We start from the raw sequence: 22088 nt of genomic DNA, 5'->3' as shown, positions 1-22088 counted from the left end.
CGTTTTCGTTCATAGTAAATTCAAGCTTAAAAGCTATTCAGACTTCTACACTTTTAAAGGATATTCTAAGCAGTATTGAAACAAGTTGTGTACAGGGGTCAACTCTGCAAAGCAATTACTCTAAAGAGAAATGCATTTATAGAAGTGACTGTGTCTGAACATTTCAGAACATGGTTAACACTTGCCAGATCACTGTGTTTATCAGAAAATGTTGACACAATTTCCAAGTTAATTTACAAGAAAGAAACTCTTCAGGGTCGGGATATGGCAAATCATAAATCCTGCACTACAGGAACAGAGAATAAAATGTCCTATGATTTTGCCATCTCTGAATAGGTACCAGCTTCAAGCCAAACACTTTTCCTCTCTGAAAAAACAGTGAGAGTATTTTTTCTGGTGCTAGTGAGCCAATCAGCTGACACCCACATACTGCAGTGCTGGGACGGAAGGGGAAGCTGACATTTATCTTATTAACGGAGAAGGAAGAGGCAATCTACTCAGATGACAGGTGGGTATTTCGGCAGAAGCTGTACCTCAGTTCAAGCTTGTTTAGCCTCTGAACCTGAGCTCACATCTCCAGCCTGCAGCCATACCGCACATCTCAGGAGTACAAAAGCTAGAGGTGAGCAAGCCCCTCCAGAACGTGTTACAGGTTGTCTGCATAATTTGCCAGCCTCAGGAGGCACGTGGGTAGCAGAAGGCGGGGGGACTACCAGCCCTAAATATACAGTATGGTTTGTCACTTAAAGAATCCCAAACTGTTGTTTACCAGATTTAGTGTACTGGGCAACTTTGATACTTGTGCTGCTACTTTTCACTGACAGACTTCTGAGCATTTTTATTGATCTCACTGCTTTGCCGTAAGTCTTCACAGAGAAACAGTGGTAGAAAACTGAACAGCTATACCTTTAGTTTTAAGCCATCAAGAACTCAAGCCACGGCAGCATTTCCAGCATGCACACAAATACACACCAGCATAACAAATCTAACAATATCAACAGCAGGAATTAATTTTCTGTTCAATTCACACACACAAAAATCCAAATAACCTGCAGGCAAATCAGCAAGGTGAAAGCCTGCTTTATTCCTTCAACATTAACACACTTGCATAAAAATCTTGAAGCAGAGACTTGAGTACCCGTCTAAAACAAGTTTCTACTCATTTAGGGCAAAGAGAAGGCTGTTTGCCACTACCTTCCCAACAGGGTAAGACACAGAACTGCAAGTTGTTACCCTCAACTAAGAGCCTCAACAGGCATAAATCAACCTATGTTCCTTTGGGAAACTTGCTAAAGCAGCATCCCTAGTAAAGCTCCTTTTCAAGTAGTATCTACCATCAGAAACCAGGGCTTGTCCCCAATATATTCCAGTCCATAATTTCCCCTCAGGAGAATTCCTTCTCTTCACCCTTAGCACAAATATTTTCTCACCAACCAAAGCAGTGAGAAAACCTCTCTCCATCTCCCTTGATTTTCACATTTTTCTTTTTAGCCCAACTGCCTCATTCTTGTGCCTACAACATCTCTTGTCTTCCTAGGGTCATGGATATACAACACATGAAAATTCATACATCTAATTCTATTGAAGATGCGTATTGTGTACTCTGAAAGCGAAAAGCAACAAGTATATTTTAGGTACTGAAGTTGATGCATTTTGGAACTGTCATTCTTTTACCCTTTTGTTGCTTAATGCATAGAAAATGGTACTAGAAAAACAGGTGACCTGTAATAATCTGACATTTTAACCCAGGAAAACAGTCTTTAAACAGATCCTGACTATGGTAAAAAGTGACTAAATCCTGCAAGTCTGGGAAAAGACGCAACGTATATAACTATTGCAATGTATATAACTTGCTACAGTTTATCAGAAAAATGCATCTCACTTTCACTCCACATCATAACCTGCACAAACCTGGCATCAACAGTAATCTATTGTAAGGACTTCCAAGGAGAGGATGGGCAGTGTGTGAAGAACTATTTCCTTTCTGCAGTGTGCTCTGGGCTTCCTCTCTATTTCAGCAGTTTGTAAGAGGTCACGGTCTTTAATACTTTTCCTAAGTCCCCTAGAAAGTAGACCAGTACTATTACGCTCGTTACACCGATATGATATCAAGGTACAGAAATACTTCAGACATTTCTAAACAGTCAGACCCAAATGCACTTCCCAGCTGTGGAGCCAACACCAGAATATACATTATCACCTTTTCTTTCTCATTGAAAGGAAATATAATTCACATGGGCCAGAGGGAAGACAATAGGTGTTCTGGCTAGTTCCCCTCTCTGGGCCATCAGTAGATCAGATTTGTTCTGGAACTCACCTGCTATGTAGTCCAGGTGAAATGCAGAAAGTGTCTGCAACACACAAAATGAATCAAATTCTGTGGAGCATCCTAATTATAGGACCCAATCTCTTACTTAATATTTAAATAATCAGAATTAAACTTGCTTCAGAACTCAAGTGCCATAGAATCAGTGCTTTAAAAACAGGGTTTAAGTAACAAAAGCACTTCACTGGTAATCCGTGAAAGGAAGGGGAACATTATTATTATTAAAAATGTAGTCATGCATCATGGAGCCAGCAACCAGAAGAATTTAAATTTAAATTTAGTTTAATAATAAAATTAAAATTCCCAAGTTCCCATTGAAAGCTTCACTCTTCATTGCTGCCTTGGGCCATTTGGGTATGGTCTTAGACAATGGACACACTTCCCTGAAGAGAGGGTGCAAAGATGACACCAGGCTCTTTTCAGTGGTGCCCACTGCCAGGACGAGAGGCAGCGGGCACAAACTGGAACACAGGATGTTCCCTCTGACCATCAGGAAGCACTTCTGTGCTGTGTGGGTGACAGAGCACTGGCACAGGTTGCCCACAGAGGATGTGGAGTCTCCATCCTTGGAGATCTTTGTTAGCTGACGGGACATGACCCCAGGCAAATGGTTCTAGGTGTCTCTACCTGAGCAGGGGGGAGGGGGACTAGATGGCCTCCAGAGGTCTCTTCCAACCTCAATCATCCTGTGGTTCTTTGACATAGGACATAAATTCAAGTCACAATGTCACACAAATAACTTTCACAGCCCTCCTGCAACATCACCATTCCCTGTTCTTGTAGAGTCCCCTGGTGCAGGGGGAGAGTCTGTGCCCCCTGCACACTGGGGAAGTCTCTGCAAGGAGACAGGATGCAATCTCTGAGCAATGCTGTCCTGAGGCAACACACGTGGCATTTGCAAATTAAATCAGGGGACACTGAGAGGCCACAAATACTCTGCTTACATGTTAAAGATTCTCCTCTCTAATTCACAGAATTAAGACCTCTGAGTAGCCATTTAAGGCATATCTCTGTTTCTATCAGCACAGCATAGATCTTCATTTAGTGCAGGAACTGACCATAGAGCTCATCAGAATTTCTCTATCTTCACCAGGGTACTCTCCATAAGTAAAGTCATTTTCTTACTTAACTATATTTTCTCAACGATTTTGACATCTACACAAGAAGAGCATAGAAGAAGTTGAAAGCAATTTTCAATGGCCTTTCAAAAGCAGACTTTTAAAAGCCTGAACAATCATTAGGTTTCATCCCCAAGTGAAAAAACAGGCGTCTGGATGACGGGCATGTAGGCAGGAGAGGATTGGTTATAAAATGCCATCTCTGAGCAGAGTTAGGAAAGTTTCTTGTACACCCAATGTGTAAAAGACCAAATGGTCCAAAACAATTACTCATCAAACCCTGAGTAAGGAACAAATCCCCCATGCCCTTCTAGTCATTTCTGCTAGTCCTATTTCTCCATTTCCCTCAGTTACTGTTACTCACTGCTCCCCCTTCCCATACTAGTCATCTTTTGTTGGACTTTTAAGGATGCTTTTCTATTTCTCTAACATTCACTCCCTGTCCCTCCCTGTATCTATTTTCTAGAAATAACTCTTTGCCTCATGATGCTTTTACTTGTTAACTATTTTCTTTTTCAGCATTCTATCTTCTTTAATTGCATGTTTATTGTCTGTATAACATGGTAACTAACTCTCTAAAGTGCAGTCTCTGAAAAACACAATAGGAATCTGCGTAAACAGAGCCACACAAAAACGTACATTATCACCACTTACCTTTCAATGAAGCCACCTCACATATACCTACAGTCACGTCATCATCTTACCGCTGATTCAGTTGACTAATGGCCCCCACAGAACGCACTCTTAGGAAAGAACATCGCACAGGGCTGTATGACTAATACCCCCAACCACTTCAATCTCCCTGTCTTTGCCCCTGCTCCATCCCTGTTGCAGCCTGGTGGCATAACAGGTTGTTGACAGAGGAATCTGCTAACTAGGTTTGGCTGATACTGAGAGAGAAGAGTAGGCTGCAAAATATCTTGACTGTCTGAATTTTCTTCCTTAAAAGTTACAGTGTTCCTTTCCCAGGAAACGCCTGTGTGGAATTAAGTGATCTTAAAGCCAATATTGGTTTGAGACTGTATATACACAAGTAAAGGGGATTAAAATGAAATAACTTCATTAACTATGTATACTTAGCTAAGGTAAAGTCTTACATTATTTACGGGGAAAATGACAGCTTCTTTTACCTTTTTATCTGACCGTTACTCAGTTTATAATAATTATCTACTGATTTTATACAATTCCAGGTGCCTTTCCAGACCCATTCTGGCAGCTATCCAAGGGGGTCAGATTTCCTGCTCAAGTTCCCTAAGTTATGGAAAAAGCCTTGAGTTATGGGAAGAAGTTCAGGCCTTCTGCCCCTTGAACATTTACTCAGCACCATTCAGGTGCAAACAGGAACCATTAACACACAAGGAATTACATCCCTTGCATACATTTTCAGACTGTCAAAGTGTTGAAGTAATGCAAGAATAGCTATAAAGGTCAACATAAAAGGGCAAGAGATAGAAAGTACTTTTTTTTTCTTTAAGATGTTTAGGACTGCACTCTTTCAGTCACATATCAGGTAGACATTATGATTCCCCCCCTTTTTTTTAAGAGATAGGATCATGAATCACATGTTAAGAGGTACAAGTAGTAGAAAGCCTACAGGTCAGCTGATAAAGATCTCAGCAATTAACAATAATTTAACTTCAGAGGTCAGACAAACTGTAAAGACTGTGACCATTTCTAGCTCAAGCAGTTTTACATTAAGAGGGACATGAAAAACATCTGGAAGAAACACAGGATAGTTTGTCTTTTACATTGTGAAGCACTACAGAACAGTATTTTTCTCTCAGTGACTGGCAAATGACTGATGTACCGAGAGCTTGCATCTCACACGGCGATACCTTCATCTTCTTCCTAGCTGCTTTTACAGATATCCCCAAGCTAATCTCTTCATTGAAAAGCCAGGACAAATTTATAGTTAACTGGAGATAAGGAGAAGCAGTCCCAAAACTGCTAATACAAGCAGAGCTGCCAATTGCCAACTATCTTACCAGAAAACAGCAGTGACAGAAAAACACTTGCAGAGGAGAAAGGGGAAGCAATGAGTTTAGGAGGCAACATAACGCGAAAGAGTTAATGAAGGAGAAGACAGAAAGTATAATGGAAGAGAACAAATTTTTTTTTGAGAAAGAAACATTTTTTTCCAAGAATTTGTTTTCAAAACACAGTGCAACTGGATGAATGACAGTGAGATTCTCTCTGCGGTATTGCAATTTATGTTCCCAGGAGCCTGTGATTTCCTTCTGGAAAGGCTGTGACACCTTGGTTTCTTTGGGTAAAATGGCTCAGAGAGGATACTCCAACACACACTCAAGACTCTTCTGGCTTGCTGCTTGAGGATGGCTGTTTTCCCACAACTATGAAGTATCCAATATATATGTTTCAAATAAATGAAAACACAAAAACAAACACAAATGATTTGTTTTCTCTTCAGAGTTTTCTCTATATCTACACATGAATGCTCTCCTCCTAGAAGTTAAGTTTAATGATTGAGCCAGGCCAAAGCACCCTCATTTTCCTCATGAAGTTTTCCTTTGCTACAGTTTAAGGGCAAAACAACTTTAAAGCAAATGTCAGATATATTGATTTCTTGTTCTCCTCTTTCACACACACACACACACACACACATTTAAGGGTATTTAATCTATGAGAGATGACTGTTTTTGAACACATCAGTAGCTAAAATACTAAGCAGTCATCAGTATCATCCTTCCAATGCTTAGATTGTTAAGCATTTGTAGTGCACAAATCTTTTACTCAAATATTTCAAAACATTTTTCTGTCATTGACATAGCAAAGCCAAATGACAGAGCTGTTCGTAAAACTGAGGTACGTGGATGACTCAGTTAATATTCCACCAAAACTAACAGCAAAAACAAGGACAAAATCCAGGCATGTCAGTCCACTCCATAACACACCGTAGCAATTTGTATGAATAACATATAACACTATTTGATGTGTTTGTTTCAACAGAACAAATTAGCTCAGGGGATCAGAGATGTTAATGTCATCTTACCACTCTACTACAGTTCATCTTGATTCATGGCATTAAGTACTATGAGTTTGGACTGTTTCAACAACCTTTGTTAAAGGAATGTTGGGGAAAAAATGTTTTGAAGTGTTTAAAATACTAGCACATTTTAAAAGATATTTCATTACCTGTTGTTGGAGAGGATTTGCACAGGGCAAGGTACTCCTGTCTTCAAAAGGTGTTATCTGACTATCATTTGATAGAGTGGTATTGAAGATGATGAAAACTGCTTTCTTAGGAAACAATAAGATGAAGTGGAACTGTTATAATCTAAGCTTACCTCATTTTAATCAGTTACACAAAGAAAAAAAAAAAAAGATTAAACCAGCAGATCTAGAATGCGCTTTTGTCTCTATTGCCGATGCCTGTTACCTTATGCTGAAACACATGCATAGCCTGAAAGTGCTTTTCAGACAGGACATTCATAACAGTGGTGCAAAAGGCAAAGCTATGTATGCCAGCTAAAAAAAGAGGGGAGAAGAGGAGAAATAAGAGAGGGAAAAATAACACAGAGTAGCATAATGGCACAAGGGAAAGGAGGCTCCATCTTTTTTTAGCTCAATTAATCCTGATTTCTAACATTCCCTTTTCTTTTCCACTGCTTAAGGATTTTATTATTTTCCCATTTACCATTTACAAAACCAATACACCCTTGCACAATATCAATACACCTTTCAGTCTGGACTGAGGCAACCAGTTTTTCATCTATATATAATTTTTTCTGCTACCATTTATCATTGTATACAGCTATGATATTTTATGAAGTTTTGTGGTTTTCCAGCAACTGAGTTTCTGACTGGGACAAGTCCCTGCAAGACCCCATTTCATTGCAACACATATGGAAATGCCACATGAGAAAGTATTTTAAACACAGCATTCCTTCTCTCTCTGCTCTGAACCTCATTCTTAAGACTGATTAACAAGAGCTAGATTCATTGATTCATGTTCTGAGAGCACTCAGGAGAAACTGAAGATTTGGATGGTATTCACACAAATAAAGATACCTTTGCAAGAGATATTTTCTCTGTCCTAGACTGTTTGCCAGAAGGACAAGGATTAGTTATAAACTATTTTAAAGCCACCACTAAGAGTAATAAAAATTATTTTCAATATTTAGTTCCTAGTGTTAAGATGATGTTTACAGCATCTTAATTCTAAACACTGGATAATCCTAAAGGAGTTGGTGTTCTCCAAAGGACAGACCTCTGGACAAAGATGCAGGACATTATGACAGTAACTCTAACAACAAACAAGAGGCTTGTCTTGAGAGCTAAAGATAACTAAAACTAGAAATACTAATGTAAATAGGATTCTCAGTAAACGAATATATATATATATATATATATTTATATATATGTATGTATGTTCCAAGCTGGCTAGACCTCTGCAACAAGAGAAAGTAATCTTTATCAAAATATATCAGCTGGGGTTGTCTACGTGTCTATCCTGGATCTGGTACAACTTATGCTGTCACAAAAGAAAAGTGATGGTACAGAGATGACTATTTAGACAAGTAATATCTAGTCATAAACATACTGGACATTAGCAGTAAAATTCAAAATCATTGTGGACATCAGACATAGCATTCAAAAAGATAATAGTTTAGTGACAGCACATACAAGCAGCACTGGTACCTCTCAGCTGATGAAACTGTTCTTGTTTGACAGACGCATTTTAGGAAATATGCAGACCATTTGGTAAAAGTATTGAGGAAACCAATGAAGAAAGAATGGCCTACGTGGAAAGAATAAAATAAAAAAAATAAGGGGCATGAGGGGAGGAGATGCCTATTCATGGAAAAGAAATCAAGCAGAAGCATAAACATAGTCCAGGTAAAATCCTACCACAAAAATGCATGATCTTTTTTCGATAATCATGTTGGCCAGGAAAAGAAGGAACAAGCCTGGGATGCAAAAAGTAATAATCAATTTATAATATACTGGGCAAAACCTTCCTGACAGTAAGGAGTGTGAAGCACTGAAAGTGATTGCCTGGGAAGCATGGAGCCCCTAAGAACAGGGCTGACAAAAGCTGCTAAGAAGAGTATAGCTGCAGTTCATGCTGCCTGGAGCAGCTGTGGGTATGAGATAGTTTCAGAGATCCTTTCCTATTTTACATTGCTATGGAGTGAAAAGAGTGCACTGAAAAAGTGGTCATTTTCCTAGGCCTTCCTTTTCTCTACCCCATTCTCTGATCCCTCTTCTACTTGTCCTTCCTATGTCTCAAGCATGACTAATCCACACACTCAGAAATAAGTGGCCATAAAACAGTAAAAATAATCTGGAAGTTGGAGAAAGAAGGGGAACCAGGTGCTGACGGCTTCATATACATCATATCCAGAGATCTGAGAAGAGGAAGGCGAGTGGGTGTCTGATTCCTGCTCCTAGCCTTTTGCAAAAGCTGGGAAATTCCGGCAGAAGGGGATGCTTACCTTCAGAGCCCTTTTCTGGATCGCAGCCACCTTGGATGCTGTCTGCAGCTGTGAGGATTGCTTGGAAGTAAATTTAGACTCGTATTCGTTACTTACACTAGTTATATATTCAAATATACAATTTATAGTCCAGTAACCATTGCCAAATCTTGAACGTTGTTCCAGCTATCACTGTCCCTCTCAGCAGCCGTGTCAGTCAGGGAAAAAGGATTGAAGTAGCAGATCTGTTGCACTTTTTGTAATCTGTGAAGCTGTTTTTTGTTTTAATTTCTTCCTTTGTTTCCCTTCTTTGTCACACCAAAATCTCACCATGGGCAGATGAGACAATCCAACAGGCTGAATGTTACCCTCTCCCCCTGCTAATGTCACTGTTTGTCTATTGCTTTTAACAGGAGAAAAGTTAGGCTGGTAGCAGGTGCTTTCCAAAAATCTAGCTACAGAAAAGCCAAAAATTATCACCTACTAACAGATGTAGTATGGGGCACGTATCCAATATCTTACACCCATCAACTTAAACACTTTTTTCATTAATTTTCTGATTCAATGATTCATCTTCACAACTACATACGTATGTAAGTGGTTTCTGGTTGGCTTGGTGGCCCTTTGGAATGGCCCAAGGACATCTGTAGGTCCTAACCTACCTAAATGTACTTGGGCTATGTATTATACAGTGTTCAGCATCAAACTATACTGTCTTGTAGGGAAAGTTACCCTTCCCAGGGGTGCTTTGCTTCACAACTGGTCTCTCCGGTGCTCCTTGGATCAAAATACTTCAGCTGCATCGCCGGACAGCAAGAACAAACCCAGAGGGTATGCAGGGCTCTGAAACAACAGACCACCTTTTCAGGCTGTCAGGGTGTTGCCCAGCCAGCTGTAACCAACTGCATGAAAGGAGGAAGAGCAAAGAGGAACCTCTTTGGTTATCACTTGGTAGCTGGGAAGGGAATGGAAAAAGAAAAAAGTGTGGTGAATCAGTGCTCCAGACTTTCACCTGGCGAGTTGTGCCCGCTGCAGGCCATGGCATTGAAAAGTCTGCCACAGGTTGAACTGTCTCGCAGGGAGGTTTGGGGACTCTTCTCCTTCTTCAGTCTTTAGGATCATTAAAGTTATAACAAAACTGCCACACATGAACCTCATAGACAGACACTTAAGAAGTCCTGCCTGGCTGAAGGACAGATCTACTGGACAACGCTGTGTACACTTAAAAGCCTATAATGTTCACTCACATTTTATTGTATGACATGACTTTTGACCAAAATAATACTTTGCTTCCCAAACTCTTGTGTTGCACTGCAGAATCCATGTCCAGTTTATGACACAAAAACTAGGATTTTTGTCCATTTGGCATATTTTGTTTTTTATGGAGGTGTTTTCTGCCCTATCTCCAGCAGCAGTTTCCTCTAGGAGAGGAGGATCTGCAAACCTGCAGCCACAGTTGGGCTGTAAAATGACTGACAAGCCTGAGACCTGCACATGCAGGCCCAAAATGACAAGCAAGTAGGATAAAGCCCTGTTTTTTTTCTAAGGGTTATTTATGAAGTACTACTGAAAAGAGAACTAAATAATAATCATTCCTGGAAAAAATTTGCTCATAGCAAGACAACAATGATCAGCTAACAATGTCGGGAGGGGGGTGCGAGATAAATAAATCTAGCTGCATCACAGTTACGGTTACAACTACATAATTCCTGGATGTAACCTGCAAAGGTACAATTGTAAGTACATAATTCCTGGATATATCCTAGAAAGTCATGGAGAGGGCTCAGCCTGGATTGCTTACAAAAGGATCATGGAAACTCAGATTGCTGGGTTCAGTGATGCATGCAGCTGAGGTTAAAATATTCAAAGTGGTTGCTAGTAGTACGAAGATGGCTAAGGTTTTGGATTCGGTTTTGGTTTGTTTGTTTTTCTTCTCTCACACAGAACTCATATAAGAACTCAAAACTTACATACCCGGCATGCAGAAGAGGTCATTTCTGAAAAGTATAGCTTTGCGTTGGTTTACCTCTTTCCCTGGACAACATGTATGTGCATTCTTGTGTAAGGAAGACCCACTGACAACAGGGCAGAATGGATGTTCCCTTCTCATATCTTGGTGGAAAGATATCCAAGCAGAGTTTGTGGTAATGATACTGGCACATAGCCGGGAGCTAAGAAGTCATTCAAACTGCCTATTCCTGGCTTCAGAGTACAAGACAGCAGGAGAGGGATATTGTTTTCACAGAGACATGGTGTTGTTGGCTGGTTGGTTTGCTGGGAACAGCATCCAATCAGCTGCTGCTGTCACTTCTGATATCCCCAAACAAGGAGATTTTTAGTACAAAATGGGTAACAACAGAAAAGCATACAGGAACCGAGAAACTCAATCTATTCCCATGAAATTTATTTTCTAGGCTAGTCCCTAGAGAGCTGACAGAAAATCACATTTAGAAAACCTAACTGTACTTTTCTCCAATACATTTCAGGCCCCACCAGCCATATAGAAATATGGCAGTCACTGGGAGATGTGCACCTTTATTTTGCTTAAGGCAGTTGCAACTACTTTTCTTCAAACTCAAAGCTCTTCATTACATGTCTCTGCCCTACTTGTCTTTCGTTCAGCAGGGAAATGTCACTTCACAACCTCTGTCCAGACAGTAGTGGCAGTGTATCTACTTACATAATTTTCCAAAAGTCACCATTCCTCCTGTATTAGGCTGCGCACATTTGTTTATAGCTTTCAACTCATCCCTTTCAAACATATCAAAAATTACCCATATGTAAAGAAAAAGCTAGGCTGTAGGTCAGGTAAGAGAACTGCCAAATAGGCTAGGAAATACTTTTTGTTTTATTGTCTTGCTTTCAAATTACCTATTGTCTCTGGTCCCCAGGTTGGACTGTATGCTGTTTGGATAACAGAAGGGAAGTCCACTTTCAAAAATATACACCTTTTAAATGATTTTTCAGAAATGACAAAAGGATTTTAGACTTGTTCATGAAATAAGGAATTTTCTGAGCTCTCCACCTGATGACAATGGGTCCCAGGTTCAAACCCCACAGTTAGTTTTCTTGAAGGCCAATTAATTTTACTTTGAAGAAGGAAAATTAATTTGGTGGATATAATGGGAAAACACTGTAAAGCAACAGAAGATATCACCAAGCAGATATTTCCCACTTTACAAATGTAGTCAGCTGTGAGGTGGGGATGGTAACAGCATAGAGGAGTTGGGGGAGTTTTAGTTTTACTACTCATTCTCACCAGCTGTATGCTGCAATGGTTGTACTTGCTGTTGAAAGATGTTTGAGGATAACGGAGCTATCAGCACCCAGTTCTGGTCTAACTTTTCTTTATACATCTCTTCCTAGTACAGTTTCTCTGTGATCCCTTACTTAATTATTGCAGCCTAGGTTACAGGGAATGGTCATGCTAAGCCTTTGCCAAAGCTGCTGCAAGTAAGGAAATTCTTTTCTACAATTCCTCTATCTGAAACAAGAAAATTGTCTTAGACTTCCTATTCACTAAGCAGCAATCGAAAAGGGAAGAATTCTATGATTCTATGAATATTGGATATGTTGAATTTTACAGTAGCTTGCAACTGCAGAAAAAGCGCTGAGCGAACTAGTACAAATGAAAGGATGTAACCTGAGGTGCAAGTGAAACAATTACAACAGTAAACTGACAAACATTGCACCGCTATTACCTATTGAAGGAGTGCAACCATTTATCCTTTAATGCTTTCAGACACACAAAAATCTCTAGTGACAAGACATAAACAGCAATCTAGACATACCTACAACTACAAACTAAGAGGAGATTTCACTTAAGTGTTCCTCATAACTGCAGTGAAGTTTAAATCCCATATTGATTTTCAAATTTAGAAGTTTTGTTAGTATAAAAATATAACTGAACATAATTTCAATGCTATCAGTGCTGCAAAAGAATAATAAATAATAAAGAGATTGCAATAACATTTGTTTGTCATGGATTGAGTTATTTTATGAGCATAATATTAAACTAGAAAAAGGAGCGACTTGTCTGCAGTAAACACAGCACTACTGCATACAAGCCTCTGAACACACTGTGACAATTGACACCAGCTTGTTTTCCTGACAGCAGCATGACATTACATTCATGACTGTGCATTATCTTTACCTAACTGCATCCTAAAAGCAATGGTTGAACAGTCAAACATAGGCTGTGCGGTACAGAGATACATAATTATATTCTGCAGTTGTAATACTTTCAGTGTTTTACCTGAGACAGCAACAGTCCCATTGGCTGTACCAGGATCTGTGTAGCTAAAATTCTCTGGCTGCTGCTTTGAAAAATGAAGTAAATTTTTCCTAGATAAGTATTTTATAAATACCGACAGAAACACAACAGGGCTACATCTTTGGTAGATGCAAATAGGACCACCAAATTATGTTTGAGTAGTTAATTGCATCTTTTGGCAGAGGCTCAGATCTGTTTGTTTGTTTGTTTTTGTTGGTCGTGGGGTTTTTTGCATGGCGAGCACTACTTAACAGATACAATGTCTCATGGAAGACTTGACCTCCTGTTCACAAATGTGTAGGTCATTTTCCAATGGTGACTAATAGTATTCCTGATACAGCTATAGGAACTGCTTTCACAGAAAGCATTTTTAGTATAGCTTGTGGAAATAAGGAGAAGCAACGAAATACAGAGTGAAAGCCCACAGTAAGCCAAAAGCCACCTAGCTCAAGCCACCGAAGAATCATCAACCAGAACTGCTGAAGAGTGGTCACACGTGGCCTTACTGATTATTAGATGGGCAGACAATAGCTCTGCTTATGATAAAATACCATTTATCCTTAGAGCTGGTTCTACCAGCCCAATGATGATGGAGATTTTGGAGAAACACATCTCCAAGAACTAACCACAGAAACACCAATTACTGTCTGAAACTCTTCACTCTTCACTGTCCCCCAGCTGCATACAGATTCCTTATTTATATGGTGTATTAAAGACATCCCAGTAGCTGTGCAGAATGAACAAAGGTTCGTCACTACAGGAAGGAAACACACCAGGTAGATGGCTGTCAGTTTGAAGGGCTTCTTCAGAACCCTAACATGGGGTGGGATTTTGTTTCTTGTATTTTTTTGGTTTTTTTTGTTTGTTTGTTTGTTTGTTTGTTTTTAGAGTAAGAACAGTATCAGCCATGTGCCACTTCCTTTATTTGTAAATCTAAAGGTGGAAGAAAACTAGCCAGGTAGAATCGTATAACACATTCTTCCTGTTAATGCACTGTTTCTACGTATGATAGTAACTGAAAAGGCAGGTGCAGACAATGCACGCTACTACAGATTGCAGAGACTCTGATCATTACTGTGTTTCACATCACTGATTACTACTATTTCATTTATCTGCAGCTGCCATTAAAATCTAGTGACTTCAGGATCATTGCTTTAAAGAACGTTTGCTCTATGAATCTGGGCCAACAAGGGGCAGGATGGAAGCCAGCAATCCAGGTGCTATTCTAAGGATGAAATTGTTCATTTCTTCATAAATACAGCTAGGGACCTGCAATATTAATTCCATTAGAAGCATCCATTGTGGTGCAAAGGGATATTTTAGAAAATAAGACTGCATTAAGCCTCTTGCAGTGCAATGCACTATGGTCTGGTGCTGATGGCACCAGAACCAGTTTTGCTCCTACTACTGTCTGCCTAAGGACCGCTGGTGTACTGCTTCATCTTCCTGTGCTTTAATTTCCATAACTATGAAATGAAAATAGCCAATGGTTTGTTTCTTTATAGTGTAACAAGTCTGTAGGTGTTGATAATAGTGCTGCTGACACACAGAATCAGCAAACAAGAAAATCTTTAAAGCCCTCATACAAGGCTCCTAAAAGTCAACACTTTTTTTCTATCAACTTCAATTGGCTTTGGAACAGATTATAAATTATCCTGCAGTTTAGCATAAGTTGCAGACATACAGCTGGGATGACACTCAAGAACATATGCCAAAAGTTTTTGGAAACACAGAAACTTCAGAGTTACCGTATGCAGTAAGAATAATGTGTCACTGAAGGAATATAGCTCTTCAGCTGCAATATAATTTTGAATGCATCTCCATTTCACAAAAAAATAGCATACTGTTTTCATCAGAGGAAAATAAGCATTCAATATTTGCCTTATGTTTTCTTCAAAATATTTGCATTACAACGATTTCAGTGTTTTACATTGGGAATCATACAAATTATGGCACCTGTTTTTTCCCTGCAGATGAACAAACACATAGTAGGGATTTAAGTTGCACTGAGGCTCTAAGAGAAAATGAAGAAATTCTTTTAAGCACTTCAAACTGCTATCAACTTGCTTTGCCTTGGTTAAGAAGGATTGGTGAAAATCAGGACAGGGAGCCAAATGCTTCCTTCATTTCTGTTTGCTTGGCCTCTGTTTGTTTTCCCTGTCTTTACTTTTCTGACTTTCCCTGAGACAAAGCATGACCATGCGCTAACACTGCAGCAACCCTGCTGGAAGCAAAAAGGACTGTAAGCATCATCATGCAGATGAGCAGAGACTACAAATGCAAGGACTTCATGTGGCTAGAAAAACTGATCAATGAGGTATTGACCTATGCAATTTGTTCCCCTTTTCCTCCCCCCATCCACCCATATTAGCCTGTAGGGTTGTCACAGGGACTCGTTATTGCTCCCTTTCTGATTACAGATCCAGAGAAATGGCACGATGCTACTTATAGGCAATATAATAGGATTGGTTTATACCAGAAATGGACCCAATCCTTTAATTTGGCATTTGCAGCACCGTCTTTATAATGTGTGGGCAGTCTAGGGAAACCATATCCACACTGTAGGTAATTTTGTGCTTTTACTTTCTTATTTGGAGTCTTTAAAGTCTCACATGGAAACGAAGATAAAAATAGGCGACAGATGTTACTTCGGGCACAGACTCAATAATTAAAAATAAATATTGAAGATAAATTTCCATGTAAAAGCATTAAGGGAAAACAATAGTTATATAACTAAGTAGTGATAAAATTTGCTATAATAGATGCAAATGTTGTGCAAGAGATAGCCTTAAAGTCCTACGTATAAATCAGCACAGACCTTTGACTGCAATGGAGTTACAATAAGCTAACTGGTTAAGAATGTTAGCACTATGATGTTGCAAACCAAGGATCCATCAGCTCTACCACTCATTAGTGAATTCCCATACAAAGTCCCAAAACCAGAATTTGACTTCCCCTGCATATCCTACTACGTTGTAGAAGCCAGTAACTCAGGGATTTTGTAATACAGGTAATCCATCAAGACTTTTGTATTTGAAGAACTGTGCTAAATTATTTAAGCACCCACATCATCATACATGCATTATTAAGTTACACAATGTAATTCTTGGGCATAATGTGGGCAAAACACAACAAAAACTTCAGTTTGGTCATGTTAAACCCGGGTCCCTTTGATTCTTATATTGAAAGAATTAGTGCATAATCATTCTCTAATCATCTTCTCTATTCCTTCAAGGTTTTGCTAAACTCTCAAGTAGTCTCCATTCTGTCATTTCTTTTCACTCTGAAAGACCTCAGTCTCTTCTTACAAGAAACCTGTTCTGTAATTCTACATTGTTCTTTTTATCCTTCTCTAAGGTGTACTGTTCCTTCCTTTACTGTATTCATTCTTGGATGAAATGATCAAAACTGAATAAAGTACTCAGAAAGTGCAGGTACCTTATGGTGACATAACGTGTTTGTTTGATTTTCCTCTAACAGTTAACTATAAATGCTCTTAACTTTGTAATCATTCTATTGGCCCTTTGACAACTTCTGAGCAATGACAGCTGATGTTTTCACAAAACCTTCCATAAGAGGTGAGTCTAAACCATGGCACCAAAAGGAGCCCTTCCTAGTTTCCAGGTGGGAATCCTCACATCTCAACTACACACACAGACAAGATCTGCTTTTTAAAGCAAGTACATGCTTAAGCAGGAAAACAGAGACCCTGTGCTCCACTAAGTCCTTTAGTCTGCACACTTGAAGAGCCAGAGCTTTAGGCACACTGCGGCTCACAGTTACCACATCCTTAAAATGAAGGTGGGACTCTGCCATCACCTCCCTAGGCATGAATAACTAATTTAGAACCGTGGTTTTATATACATATAAATACAAACTGAACGTTATTTCACCCCAATATATTTATTTGCACTTGTTGAAATTAATTTTATCCTTCATTTTATGACTCACTCACAGTATTATGACCTTTCAGATAATGATCTGGCCCCATACACACTGTCATCCTAACATACAATATTATTCCAGCAAACAAATCTGCAAAATTGAAGGTAACAAACTCTGGACACAAAGATACACCTATGCTGATCTAATTTTAAGATCTGATATTAAAAACAGCCTCTTTGGTTAACACGGTATATTGGTTTTTAATATTAGATATTCATTTGGTACATTGACCTATTTTCATCTAGATACTTTCAGATATTTTATCTGAGAGTGTTGACATTAGGCGTAATTAAAATAAATGTCAGTTAGGGAATATGAAGAAATTAGCCAAGAGAAATGAGAGTTAGAGATCCTTCTTCCAAAAGACTCACAAACTTTCACCTGGTGGGATGGCTTACAATACACGGTCCATAGTTTCTGATCTAGCAAACTCTGCACTAAGCTCCCTGTTAGGTATAGAAACACATCCAATGTTGATCTAAAGAATCCAAGTGACAGACAACCCACCAGCTGTAGCTACATTGTTCCGCTGATTAAATGCTCTCTCTTTTAGAAGCTTCCATCTATACTTAATCTTATTTATCTTGCTTCAGCTTCAGGCCACTGGTATGCCTTTTCGTCCAGGATTAAATAACGAGTTAGGAGGAAAAGACAATACGCAGATTCCAAGAACGCTGGCAGAATAAGTAAATAAATAGGCAGATTATTTACTTCACTTGCAGCTCTTACTTCAAGGCTTTCCTCAAATTATCATCTACCACAAAATACACTACCCACGCTCAACTACCTCCACTCAGGTTTCCTGTCTCAGGCCCAAAACCTACTGACAGAACTTCTACATTTACGTTACTGCTGTATTTCTGCTTACGTCCACTATACTGCTTCCCAGCTCTTAAATGAGGAATTCCAAGAAAGAGAAAAGTAGTTAAATTCTTTTAATAAAATCAAATACAAGGAAGTAATACAGAGGTACTATTCTGATCAACATCTGTCCCTCTGAGGTGGCTCCTGTGTGCTGTTGTCTTTTACTTGTTTGCCCGAGAAGTCCTTACTCAAGGCACAGCAAAGGACATGTTCCACGCAGCACACAGCTCGTGCTATTTCATGCCCATCTGTGCCTTTGCTCCTGTGCTCCGACAACCCCCCATGGCAAACTTGCCATTACACACAGTCCAATCAGTAACGCCAGAGTTAGTTAGAGAGATATCGAAATCCCAAGCTAAAAAACAACCACAAATCTGCTAGCTTGTCAAAATAAAGTGTTACAGAGATAGTATAACATAGCCTGTGCCCACCTACAAATATGCCTTTTGCTATCTTTACTGCTTCAGAAATTCATGAATTATGGGGAGCTTGCTTGCATTACAGAGTTTGATTTGTTTTTGATTTGTTTTCTGCCTGCCACGTTCAGGGTGGCAGCTCCCGTTTACGAACCAAGCACTTCAGATCTGCACTAGCGAGGGAAATGACACAGCACTAGCTATGTTCACACGAGGAGGAGACTGAAGAAGACCACCCCAGTGACAAGTCAAAGCAGCAGCCATGAAAGCACCACTGTGGAGGCTACAGGAGATGGTGGGTCTCTGCTCCCTCCTGAACTAACCAACATGACCTTCCTAATGCCACCTTTGTTCTCTACAGGAAACAGGAAGAGGTACGGTGCCCTAGGCCTCGGCAGGGCTTTCCAGGCAGACTTCTGTCCTTCCAGACACCAGAAGAAACGTGCATCTGGATGAGTTCAGTAAATGGTGCACAACTTAAATTTACATAATACAACATAATCTCAGTGATATGGTTTAGTGGTTTCGTGGAGGACTTGTTAGTGTTAGGTCAGAGGTTGGACTAGCTGATCTTGGAGGCCTCTTCCAACCTAGATCATTCTGTGATTCTGTGACAATATTGCAGCCTACCTGTAGCGAAGAGAATTCAGGTGTCAGGATCTGTGTCTGTGCAGTGGCTCAGCCAGGTCAACTACACTGAACAGTGACAGAGCAGATCACCAAAAGAGCCATACCAGCACTCAAGGGCTCCCTCAGGTATACTGACATAGCGTTACTTTGCAACAGAGCAACGTACCCATAGAGCCCAAAGTACAAAAACAAAACAAAAAACTAAGACAGAAAATAAACCATAATTCTGAAATACTAAAATACCAAAAGAAAATTCTTCACAGTGTCATACCAAGGACCAGAGAAGTAATTCTGTATGCACTGAACAGCACTGGCCTCATAAATACATCCCGCAGTACATTTTCTGCAAGGAATGAATCACAATACAGCATTCCACTGCAGTAACCAAGCACACATCCTTTTTCCAAAAAAAAAATCATTAAGAAATATCTGAGGTATTAATAGTCTCCATAGCAGCTTCTGAATAGGTTGCGAAAATCATATCACCTGACTGCTGAGATCCTTACCGCTTTTGATTCTCCTTGGACTAGTGGCAATGGTGAGACCTGGAGTTCTCTCCTATCTTCATTCTCCAATTATTACAGTATCTATACCTGATCTCTTCCTCCTCTGACACAAAAGTAATAGTAGCGTTATACCTGTCATTCTCCAGACCACCACTGGAATGTACTTATTAAATGCATACCTCCATTCAGTGTGTGTGTGTGTACGTCTATATGTATATACTTACTAAATATATATATAGAAAGAGATAGGCATCTGGAGCATGTTATTAACATCTGTCACAAGCGTCAAAATGTAAGGAAATGACAGCATGGATACTAAAGGGTTGCCAACTTTTATAACTTGGTGAAATTTCAGATTTTGGTGGGTATATCAAAACACCCTATACTAGGACAGGAATCTTCAAAAAGATCCATTGAGGAATTAGCCTACAAAAAATAATAGACACAATAATTCTCAGAAATGGTTGTACAGTTTTGACTGAGATGTTCCAAAAGGATTATGCATAAGGCAGAGATCCTGAGTAGAAACATGAGTACAAACAGTTAATATTCAGTAAAAGCTGTACAGTGCTGAAGACAAAGGCCTATAATGGGAAGTGTCAGACACCTTAATAGGCAGCAGTATAAGCACCACCTGGAATAAATGAGGGAGGGATTGAAAAAGAAAGTATAAACAAATTAACCATAGCCTAGAAACCTCAAACAAGTGTCTCACTTTGCTGAAAATAAGATTTTTCTTACTAACAAGTACAGGATTTTTACATGACATATTGAGAGGTATATTTCTTTGAGATGCTGGTCTATCTCAGAGGTATCATAAGTATAGAACCATGTAATGTGGCTGTTACTATGGAAACAACTGCTTTTCTAAGGAAAATCAGAAGGTATAAGTCAAGTAAAATCCCAAATAATTTCTCATGACATAGGTTGGACTTGTTAAACTGCACCCTTAACTTATTGCATACAATTTCTGTCAGTTCTTCCTTAGCCTTACACATGTTTCATGTAAGAACAAGCAATGCTAATTTTTCCCACATTAATTGAAGCAATACATCCTGGGTATGGCAGCAAAAATTTCTTCACCTCAGCAGCAAATGCAGAGCAGACTAAGATGGGATCTGAGGATCTCTCTGCTAGAAGACATACCTTCTTAACACCGGAATCCATCTAACTGGCTAAGACCTAGTAAGGTGGTGCACAGGTTGTGAAGGGCATAACTTCACAGCTTACACGCTGAGCAGCGAAAGAAAACAGCATGCCAAGCACAAGGCAGTTTGTTTGTTTTCTATAAATAAAAACAATTCTGTGAAGACAGAAAACTCACAACAATGTGTAAGAACACTCAAAAAACAAAGAGATTTAGAGGAAGAATTGCTAAGGTTTGCTGTTACAAATTCCTCTCTTGCAAACGTTAAAGGATGTTACCTGCCAAATGACCCCTCAGCTCTTACTTTGCACCTCTAAGTCTCCAATGTCCACAAAGTATCTCCAAAGAAACCCCAATAATTAACTGTTTGCAAAAGCTATAGTGTTTAACTTCTGTTTCAGCACTATTCCCTGAGCCTGGGCTACAGACTACCAAATTATACTTCCCTTGAACAAGGGAAGCTGAGTGCAGGTCTGCTTCTTAATGTATGTGTTCAGCTGAACAACAGGCTCAGGGGAGCTTGCCATCATGCTCCCTGCAAAGAATTTCAGTTTTACAAATCCCAATAATCTTTCTCTTTCTCACTACCACAAACACATAAAGCCTTTGCACCACAAGAGACGAAGATTTTGTGTGAGATGACCTATTGCTTGACACAACAAAGCAAAATAAATTAAAAATAAAAATAAATTAAAAATAAAAACACTTTCCACAGTCCCAATATGGAAGTAATTAAAAGCAGCAGATAGGGGTCTGGTTGTACCATATTCTAGTAGGTCTGTAAAGGCACAGGCAATTACTCTATGAATGTGACAGGAGAAATTTAAATCTGAACTCTACCCACAGCCAATAAATCTTGCATTAGCCTTTTACCTAACAAGAATGACACCTCATACAATGCCTCTGTGACCCAGAAAGGAAAAAAGATTAAAGAATTAGAGGGAATTTCAAACCAATTGCTGCCTCTCTCTATGAAAATCAAAGACCTTTGCCTTCTTTTCCAAGTACTTTTCCTCAGTGTAAAGGTTATGTTCAGCCAGCTGGGAAACACAAACTCTGCCACGTGGCTTTGGGGACCAATTGCTGTGTCAGAAGTCTGGTACTGCTCAGTACCGGGGAAGCTGCTTGCAGTAAATCAGCATGCTAAGAAAAATTAAAAATAAATAAATAAATAAATAAATGGTTGAGTAAATTTGAATAACACATAAGTTGAAAGAAACTGTCATCTGCTAGAAAATTTTCACATAAACAGAAAAAGGGGCTTCAGTAATTCATCCAATAAGCTATTCACCATGCATTATTCACTTAGTTTTACTACTAAAGCTTCCACGTACTTAAAGTCATGCAAATCTGATAAGGAGATGCAAACCTGGGAATCAGGGTTGTGAAGGCCCTGCCTGCTCTTATATTTTCTAAGAGAGGAAATGA

The 22088-nt window shown here is 39.4% G+C and overlaps 1 long non-coding RNA gene across 1 annotated transcript in view; it reads right to left on the bottom strand.

The window, feature by feature from the left end:
• Positions 1 to 22088, bottom strand: part of LOC308197589 — a 455405-nt gene that overhangs the window by 375826 nt on the left and 57491 nt on the right. The gene's annotated exons all lie outside the window — the stretch shown is intronic.

The sequence above is a fragment of the Anser brachyrhynchus genome (assembly GCF_964034855.1).
Source record: "Anser brachyrhynchus genome assembly, chromosome: 6".
Taxonomy (NCBI): Eukaryota; Metazoa; Chordata; class Aves; order Anseriformes; family Anatidae; genus Anser; species Anser brachyrhynchus.
This window is presented reverse-complemented; position numbering and strand designations above follow the sequence as displayed.